This window comes from Echinops telfairi, unplaced genomic scaffold, assembly GCF_000313985.2.
Source record: "Echinops telfairi isolate 266 unplaced genomic scaffold, ASM31398v2 ScPeMD7_2;HRSCAF=8, whole genome shotgun sequence".
NCBI classification, from domain to species: Eukaryota; Metazoa; Chordata; class Mammalia; order Afrosoricida; family Tenrecidae; genus Echinops; species Echinops telfairi.
This window is the reverse complement of record NW_022103898.1, coordinates 25,962,315-25,972,888: the sequence shown is the minus strand read 5'-3', so window position 1 is coordinate 25,972,888 and position 10,574 is coordinate 25,962,315. Positions and strand designations below refer to the sequence as shown.

Below are 10,574 nucleotides of genomic sequence, written 5' to 3'. Positions count from 1 at the left end.
ACTCAGAGTAACCCTGTGGTGCAGTGTAGAACTGCACTTAGAGTTTCTGAGACTGAGACTCTTTACAGGGGTAGACCACCTCATCTTTCTCCCCCGGAGCAACTGCAGGGTTTGAACCACCAACCTTTCAGTTAGCAGTCTAATGCTCAGCCCACTGCATCACTAGGACTCCTTCTATTAATAAATATATAACCCAAATACCAGACTCACAGCCATTGAGCCAATTCTGACTCATAGTGACCCTATAGGACAGAGTAGAACTACCTCTTTGGGTTCCCAAGACTCCTAAATTTTTACCAGAGCAGACAACCTCATCCTTCTCCCATGAAAAAAACTGGTGGGTTTGAATCACTGATCTTGCAGTTAGCAGCTCAATTCGTAACTTGCTATGCCACTAGCATGCCTTTTCTCCTTTTTATATGTAGTCTCTTTGAAATGAATTAAACAAAACAAAAATCCACTGCTGTCCGGTCAATGCCAACTCATAGTGACCCTATAGGACAGGGTAGAACTGTCCCTGTGAGTTTCTGAGCCTGTCACTCTTTTCAGGAGTACAAAGCCCCATCTTTCTCCCAAGGAGTAGCTGGTGGTTTAGAAAGGAGGTGGGAGGGCATAAGGGGGAATAAAAAAACAAAAAAGAATCCACAGCTTGCAAATATACCCCTTTACAAACCATACCAACCCATATATAAAATTTCAAGAATCAGATTTTGGTTTGAGATGCTACTGTGAAAAATAATCTTAGCCTTTTTCTGAAGATTGTGCTAAAGGCAAAGAAGGAAACCCCTGCCCCTCCCCAAACAGAAGCCAAAGCAAAGGTGTTAAAGACCAAGAAGGCTTTGTTGAAAGGCCGTCCATAGCTACACACACACACACACACACACACACACACACAAAGAAGATCCACACATCACACTCACCTTCCGCAGCCCAAGACCCTGAGGCTGAGCAGGCAGCCCAAAGACCCTCAGAAGAGCACCCCCAGGAGAAGCAAGCCAGACCATGATGCCATCAAGTTCCCCTTGACCATGGAATCTACCATGAAGAAGCCCGACGATAATAATACACTTGTGTTCATTGTGGATTTCAAGGCCAACCAGCACCAGACCAAACAGGCTGTGAGGAAGCTCTATGACATTGACATGGCCAAGGTCAACACCATCAGGCCTGATGGTGAGAAGAAGGCATATGTTCGATTGGCTCCTGACTGTGACGCTTTAGCTGTTGTGAACAAAATTGGAATCATCTAAACTGAGTCCAGCTGGCTAATGCTAAATAGGACCATTTTCAATATATTTTTTCAAAGAAGGATTTATATTTAACTCAATAAAACCCCAGCCTGGCTTCCTGAGTCTGTCCTTAACTCTAAATAAGCATACTGATGCACAGCCACATAGGACAGAGGCAAGAGTATGAAAATTGCTTGACACTCCCAGAGGGATGAAAAAGTGAAGAAACACAAACATATGGTTACTTCAGTGTGAGCTCTCTTAATTTTCAACCAAACCCCAAGCATAAGGGGCCTAAATCATACTAGTTAAAAGGTAAATGTAGATTTCAAAATATTAATTCAAAATAGGCTATAGATGGTATGATTTTGGTAAGGGGACAACAGTTTAAAGTTGTGGCCAAATATGTCTTTCTGAAAATCTCATGTGGAAGTATCATTCTGAGAACTTTCTTGACTGTCAATCCCTGACACCTCTGCGATAAACAAAAAAAACACCCTAAATTCACCGGCATCAAGTTGATGCCAACTCACAGCAGCTCTATACAGGCATAGGTAAGATATCAATCTTTCCCTTCTTCCTGTATTTCCCCCTCCTTTCCCTACTTCTTTCCCCCACTTTTTACCTTCCTTCCTCCAGTTCATTTAAATACTTTGCCCCACAGCATATTTATCATTCTATGAGGGGACTTCAAAGCACTTGTGGAAAACGAGAATTCAGAGATCATGGAATCCTCCCACAAATACATGCGGCTCCCTCAAATATTTATTCTACCACCTGTCTGCAGGTGTGGTGTGCTGCAGTGATGCTGTACAATGTGCCACCGCATTGCAGACACCAGCCCGATCACCCCACCCCGAGTGGGCAGATTTCAGCAGAGCTTCCAGATGAAGACAGACTAGGAAGAAAGGCCTCGAAAAGCTTCCTCATCCCGTATGCCATTGTACGCTTGTAGCAGGATCTATATTTAGCCAGTCACCTATCATGCATGTATAGATCCCGTCCCCTGTCTACATGATTCTATGCAACATTACAATGCATAAGCATGACCATCCACTGTTTTCCTCGTGTAAGGAAACTTTTTACTGAAAAAAAGTAATTTTTTTTGAAAGATGGTGTTGGTGAATAAGTGAAGACTTCCATTCAAATGAAGAATTGCCTTTGCTAGGAAATATGATTCTGCTTAAAGAATTTTATACTCGAGTCCTGACCTGGAATAGCTTTATCCACTCTGCTTTTCAACTCCTCCAAGGCTTACTTACTAAGTCATCATCTATTCACCTAGATCATATTTTAAGAATATATGATGATTTAGTAAGTATGCTGTACCCTGGCTGGTTTGTCCCTTCCTCGTGATCCTTCTGTGAGGGGATATCCCCACCAGGCATTCTATGCCCACCTGGCCATCGATTTTAGATCTCTTGTTGTTCCCTGGGGATTGTTGGCTCCCCACTCCTTTTCCCCTACCTCCTTCTCTCCCCTGTGCCTGGAACCATCCGTCCCGTTGTTTTCTCCTCAAGAACCTGCACTTTAGACAAACTTCCTCATCCCCCATTAATGATTCCTACACACACTAAATAACCCTGGTGGTTTAGAGGTTACACACTGGGCTGCTAGCCACACGGTCAGTAGTTAAATACCACCAGTCACTCCATGGGGGAAAGGTGAGGCTTTGTACCTCTGTAAAGCGTTACAGTCTGAGAATCCCACAGGGGCAATTTTACTGTGTCCTATAGGGTCACTATGAGTGAGAATTGACTCTGGCAGCGAGTCTCACACTAATGAACCTTCATGACACAATGGCTAACCACTCTGCTGCAAACCGAAGGGCTGGCAGTTCAAATCCACCAGTAGCTCAACAGGAGAAAATACCTGGCAATCTGCTTCCATCAAGATTACAGCCTAGGAAACCCCAGGGGAAGTTCTCCACGGGCCTGTAGAGCCCCCTGCCACTGTGGGCCTGAATGGACCCCCAGGCACACAACCACAGCACGCACACTGAAGTCCCTTCATCTCAAGAAAGGAAGTAGGCATTGTCTTCCACGAATTCATTTAGAGCACTGTCCTTCCTCCCCCTTGTTTTGCTGTGACACTGAAAGACGTGAAAGGTACCTCTGAACTCTGAGCCTTGTGGTGTTTACGTAAGGTTTTAATTTCACCCAAACTTGCTTTTCAGCCAGTGTGTGGGCATGAGGCTAACGTCTGAGGAACATCTGTCAAAGGCTCACTGGCAAAACAAGTGACCCCACTTCCCTTCAAACTGTCCCTTAGTTCGTGTTCCTAAACTTGCTGTCGGTTTTGATCTCTGCTCTACTTCTCTATTCCTTTCTTGTGGCGCAAGAAGCAATGTTTGTTTCCACACCTTCGGCTAAATAAAGCTTTTGACAATTCCCTCTGGTTTTCAAACTGAAAAACCCACTGCCATTGAGTGGCTTCCAACTGCTCATCATGGCCTTAGGGGACCAAGTGGGACCGCCCTGTAGGATTTTGCTTTTGTGTGAACCAAAGAAAGGTCCATTTGGGTTGAGTACCAGGTGTTTATCCTGAGTGAGGGAATCGTGTGGGGCATTCATTTTATGGAGAGCAGGTCTTCAAGCTGAACCAAACTGAGTCAGTCATCACCAACAAAGCAGAATTATTCTACAGAAGCAAAGCAATTAAAAAAAATACGATGAAGAAGAGTAACCAGAACAGGGAAAATTACAAATGGACTATTTGGACGAGGTGCAATGAAACCTTTCAGAAGCCCAGGGTGTAAGGCTGTATCTTGCCAGAACTGTGGAGAGCAACGCACATTCAAAGGAGCACTACCGGCAGCCCTCTTTGATCCAGGCAATGCTGTCTTCACCAGAGCCAAGAGATTTGGTTGTTGATAAATGCAGGGTGCTGTATGGCACTGGTGAACCACATAACTATCCTCTAGTTCTTTAACATGTCCTCCCCTAACTATTATGGTTTTTAGTTGTTTTACCTCACTAATCATGTTAGATTTGTGTGTGTTCATTTGTGTATTTAAGATTGTTTAGTACATGAAAGTCAAGATAGATAACCCATCAGAAACAATAACAGGAGTAATGGGTCCCCTGAGGAAAGAGGGGGAGCTACAGAAATAGGGAGCCGATAGTATTGATGACTGTATAACCCCACTTGATGTGACCGAGCAGCAGAATTGTATATGAATATATATATATATATATTGGATTGTGTAAGATGTGGAGGTGGGGAAGGAAGTACTACTATAGAAAAAAAGTGGATTAAGGGTACCTGGGGCGTATGGTGGGGGAGAGAGGGGATAAAGGGGAGCTGATATCAAGGAGTAAGAAAATGTTTTGAAACTGATTGTGGCAGCAATGGTACAACACTACTTGATGTGTTTGAACTGTGGAATGCTATGATATCTGTAAGAGTTCCCGATCAAATGATTAAAAAGGGAGAGAGCAATTATGCAGAACTCACACTGCCCTTGTTTTCCATGAGGGAGATTATGTTTCTAGCAGGGTGTCAACCTGTCATTTTCCCATTCTGTTTATTGTTCCAGTTCACCGGCATTTTATTAATACAGATCTGTTCCGGTTTCGCCTCACTGGCCATAAGTGACACCCTGATGGAGACACGCTACCTGGGTTCAAATCCTAATGCTCCCAGTTACTAGCTGTGTGAGCATAAACAAGTTATTGAAACAGTTTCCTCACCTATAAGGGGAATAACAATGCTTTCATGCAGCTTGTAAAGATGACCGCAAATGCTTCCCCTGTTGCAGATCCTCTCATCAAAAGGTAGACTCTGTTTAGTCTATGCTCCTTGTGTATGGATTGGCCATGTGACTTGCTTTGGCCAAAGAACATTGGCAATTGTGACACAGCAGATGCTGTAAAACACCTGGAGAAGCAGAGTACCTAATTGACTTGCCGCTAATGGCACGTGCCTGCGCCCAGCCAAGGCCAGGTGAAGAACCACCCCTCCCTGAACCCAACCCAAATTATCACCTGGACTCTTACTTCTCTGACGACCCAGGAGTCCCTTAGCTGGGTGCTTCCACTACTGCCCTTGAATATTGTGTTTCATAGGCCTTAATTTCTTTAAATCTGCGATAGCTTCTCTTTAGGAAACCCCAACTCCCTTCATTTCTCAACAATTACCCATATGTTTCTGGCTTTCAATCTATATCTTCAATCTCTACCTCTTTCCTGAGAACCCCATCAAGGATAAGTGCAAAGGTGCCACCTTACACCACAACCTTCTCTACCTCTTGTATTCCTACCTGGGTTACCGGGTTCGTTTGGCAGCCCTGGTGAGGCACCTGGCATCATTTAAAAACAATCATCTAGCTCTTTTATCACAGACCCACCAACATGGGCCGCGTTCGCACCAAAACCGTGAAGAAGGCGGCCCAGGTCACCATTGAGAAATGCTGCACACGCCTGGGTGATGACTTCCACACCAACCAGCCCGTGTGCGAGGAGATCGCCATTACTCCCAGCAAGAAGCTGCGCAACAAGATACGGGCTGTGTCGCACGCTTGATGAAGAGGCTTCAGAGGGGCCCATGAGAGGGGGAGCAGAGAGAAAGGAGAGAGAGTTACGTTCCTGAGGTCTCAGCCCTGGACCAGGAGATTATTGAAGTGAATCCAGACACTAAGGAAATGTTGAAGCTTTTGGACTTTGGTGGTCTGTCCCACCTGCAGGTCACTCAGCCCACAGTTGAAATGAATTTCAAAACACCACATGGAGCCATTTAAATCTTATCCACAATGCTATAATATTTTCAATAAACTTGAGACACACACACACACAAAACGAGCAATCATCTACTTAGGATTTGAAATCCATCCCTCTTTTCTCGTCACTCCCCTGTGTTTGCCTTAGTTCATTCTCTGCCCATCTTTCACGTGACTGCCACCGTCTACCGTGCAGAAGCAGACAGCCTTCTTGACTAGCAGCTAATAGGAACATAGGCCTTGCAAACGGAAATGCCTGCAGGTACCAGATAGGTAGCGTAACTGAGCAAAAGCAGTCAGGGGTATTTTATTGTGGAGTGATGGCAAACTGGAGAGCCTGTCATTTATCCAGAACATTTCCGATTTACTGATTAGGTGTTAAACTCGAGTTACTGGATTGAAAATAAAAAATTCAGGGCATTCATGCTATATTTGAAACATCCTTATACTAAAAATTCCTTTTACTATTTCTTTGAAATTCAATTGGGTGCCTTGTACTTTATTTGTCAGCCCTATTCAGACAATCCCTCTATGACAAGAGGGAGGCTGATGAGAGACAATGAGAGGCAATGGAGTTGAAAAGCAAGGCTGCCTACTTATAAAGTAAAAACCACCAAACTCACTGCCACTGAGTCGATTCCGACCCATAGTGACCCAATAGGACAGGGCAGAACTGCCCCTGTGGGTGTCCAAGACTGCTACACTTTACAAGAGTAGAATGTCTTCTTTCAAGAGTTTTGAATCTCTGACCTTGCACTTAGCAGCCCAACACATTAACCATGATGCTAGCAGAGCGCCTTCTACTTAGGAGGAGCTGCGACGATGTATCTCAGAAGGTGGGCTAGACACAGCTGACAGGAAGTAGGGGCTTATGTGATGGACGGCTGAGGTTGTCTTCCCATCTAACTTTTCTGAGAATTGGCTTAACGCTTTCCTTCCCACAATATAGAGAAATTTCCTTCCCACAGTTCCAGAGAGCAATCAGGTGTTGAAGAGTGTGGAAGAGCAACCAAGGGTGAACCCGACCCAAGCCATGGTATTTTCCATCACCTCATATGCATGTGAAAATTGGATATTGAATAAGGAAGACCAAAAAAGAATTGATGTATTTGAATTACAGTGCTGTGGAATACTGAAAGTCCCATGGACTGCCAAAAGAACAAGCAAATCTCTCTTGGAAGAAGTACAACCAGTATGCTCCTTAGAGACTTCGTCTCGCATACTTCAGACATGTTATCAAGAGAGAACAGTCCCTGGAGAAGAATATCATGTTTGGTAAATTAGAGGCATAGCAAAAAAGAGGACGACTCACAAGAAGATGGGTTGACACCATGGCTGCAGCAATGGCCTCCAACCTAAGAATGAGCATGTGGCTGGTGCAGGACTGGGAAGTGTTTTGTTCAGTTGTACATAGGATCCCTATGACTCAGAACTGACTCGATGGCACTAGCAACAACAGAGATTGCTCTGACTAGAGTGTTGGTATGTGATTGATTTGAGGATCTGAGATAGGGAGACAACAGAATAAACGCCCAACTGCAGCTAAATCTGACTCCCTGCCCGGCCTTATAAAGAACTTTACTCTGGAGTAACAGTGCCAAATTCACTGGATCCAAGTTAGAGAGAAAAAGAGAAATGCACTAAAAAATAACACGTGTAGGGTGTCCAACTATGATACAGGCTGTCATACAGAATACATAGAGACAGACTATATACATTTTATTGGGGGTTCATACAACTCTTATCACAATCCGCACATGCATCCATTGTATCAAGCACACTTGTGCATTTGCTGCCATCATCTTTTCAAAACATTCTCTTTCTACTTGAGGCCTTGAGGGGCTGACTCCCCACCCTCCCCCACGCTCTCTCCCTCCCTCACAAAACTTTGATAATTTATAAATTATTATTATTTTTTCATGTCTTACACTGACCGATGTCACCCTTCCATCACTTTTCTGTTGTCCGTCCCCCAGGGAAGGGGTTATATATAGATCATTGTGACCGGTTCCCCCTTTCCACCCCACTTTCCCCTTACCCTCCTGGTATCGCTACTATCATTATTGGTCCTGAGGGGTTTATCTGTCCCGGATTCCCTGTGTTTCCAGCTCTGATGTGTACCAGTGTACATCCTCTGATCTAGCCGGATTTATAAGGCAGAATTTGGATCATGATAGTGGGTGGGGAGGAAGCATTAAAGAACTAGAGGAAAGTTGTATGTTTCATCGGTGCTATACTGCACCCTGACTGGCTCTTCTCCTCCCCACGACCCTTCTGTAAGGGTATGTCCAGTTGCCTGCAGATGGGCTTTAGGTCTTCACTCCACACTCACCCTCATTTACTATGATATGATATTTTATTCTTTGATGCCTGATACCTCATCCCTTCAACACCTCGCGACCACACAGGCCGGTGTGCTTCTTCCATGTGGGTTTTGTTGCTTCTCAGCTAGATGGCTGCTTGTTTATCATCAAGTCTTTAGGACCCCAGATGGATTATATACTTTTTAAGAGCCCTAGGGACATAGTGGCTACTCATCGGTCTGCTTAACCGCAAGGTCAGCAGTTCACCACCAGCCACTCCTCGGGAAAAAGACAGGATTTTCTACCCTTGTAAAGAGTCACAGTCTCAGAAACTCACAAGGGGAGTTCTACCCTGTCCTATAGGGTTGCTATGAGTTGACATCAACTCATTGGCAATGAATTTGGTTTTGTTTTTAACATATATTTAATAAAAATATATACGCTTTTTATGTTTGAATTCAGACCCTGGGGGAGTCACCCACAGATAATTGACATTGAATCGGGTGTCAGAAGAGTCACAGGATGCAATTTTTTTTATGATTAGCAAACAGAGAGAGCAAGGAGTTTCCTCAAGTCTTAGGACCATCTCTGGATGTCTCTGTTGACTAAACAGAGAGCAAGTAGGAATTAACTTCTGACTACTAACAAATCAGGTGAGGCAAATGAAAGAAGCATTTATGATGTCGAAGCAATCTGCTTTAATGTCTTAAATGATTCTCAGAGTTATCTAACCCTTCCAGGAGATATCGTCATCCAATATATTTGCTACAGAGCAATACAGACGGTTATCAAAATCCCCAAGAGGTGGACGACTGGGACAAGATGGAGGAAGTTGGGCTAACTGCAATATGGAAAACATGGCATGAGTTAGAGCTCACTGCAGTCAGTAAGTTAGGTCACAGTACTATGAGCCTTCTGATGATTCTGCAGGTAACGATCTCAACCATGTCAACTTGGGGACCATCTGTCTGCCCCACCATGCTGTCTGGAGACTTAAAGCCAGTCTTTCTGCTGAGCCCTGAATACCGCTAACAGTTAATCCACTCAGCTGCTAACCAAAAGGTTAGTGGACTACGCTCACCCAGAGGCACTTTGGAAGAAAGGCCTGGCAATCTACTTCTGAAAAGGCGCCATTGGAAACCCTTGCTATGGAGGACAATCCAACTCTACCACACACAGGTTGGGCGTGAGTCAGAATTGACTCTGTGGCAACTGGTTTGGTTTGCGTTTGTATCTGCAGAGCTACAACCAGCCCAGACAATAAATGAGGCCCTGTTTCGCATTTCACCCTGGGGGCCAGCCCACATCCTTGTTCTTGGGTTTCTAAGACAAACATCTGCCCTTATAATAAAGCCCATTTAACTAGTCTGACTTGGTCTCCTAGGAGATCCCTGTCATCTGCACCCCGAAGACCCAGCCCATGAAGTGCATAATAACCTCTGTGGGGAATGGGCGAGAGTCCAGCTAGGCAGGAGAGCCCAGCTGAGACTCAAAGTCTTATGGCATTTGCAAAAACTTATTAAGTTACTCTACACCAATGGTCAAACAAAGGGCAGGTTATTTTTGGCCATGGCCCCACCGTGCTTGCCAGACTATGGCTGGGTTTCCCAGACCCAGGGTCAAACTGAACGATGCCAACTTTAATTCCACGGAAGACTTAACACTGAAACTTCATCTAATCTGCTTTGCTTCCTTTACCACCCACGGCAACTTGGGCATGCATCAGACACCCTCTCATCGGTGAGGGGGTGTTTCTAAACTTGCAAAGATCACCATCTTTGATCTGACACTATTTGCGTTTAAGAGAGAGATCAATGATGGACAGGCCAGCTTGCTGTTCAGACAGGGGTTTGAAAGTTATTTTGAAGGGGATGCCTAGCGAGCTAAATTTTCAGGGGTTGAACTAATGACGTTGAAACCACCATAGGCGGTCGGTAAGTCCTAAAGGAACAATAATAAGGGGCAATAACTAGAGGGTGGGCATTTTATAAATAGTTAGATCACTCTTTTAATCCCAACCTCTATTTAAGAAAGTTAGGGGAAAAGCAGTGATGAATGCATCGTGGGGGAAGAGTTGGAGGAAATCATGCTAAGTCAGTGGTTCTCACCGTGTGGGTCGCGACCCTTTGGGGGTCAAATGACCTTTTCACAGGGGTCGCCTGGGACCATAGGAAAACACCTATTTCCAATGGTCTTAGGAACTGAGACACCGCTCTCCTCTATCTGACTCCAGGCAGTTCTGCGCGTGCAGATACGCCCACATGCGAATACCCAGCATGAAGACTGAGACACCGCTCTCCTCTATCTGACTCCAGGCAGTTCTGC

At 44.8% G+C, this 10,574-nt stretch overlaps 1 pseudogene; it reads left to right on the top strand.

Moving 5' to 3' along the window:
* Positions 1-5,581: 5,581 nt before the first annotated feature.
* LOC101647500 lies at positions 5,582-5,967 on the top strand (annotated as a pseudogene).
* Positions 5,968-10,574: the final 4,607 nt, after the last annotated feature.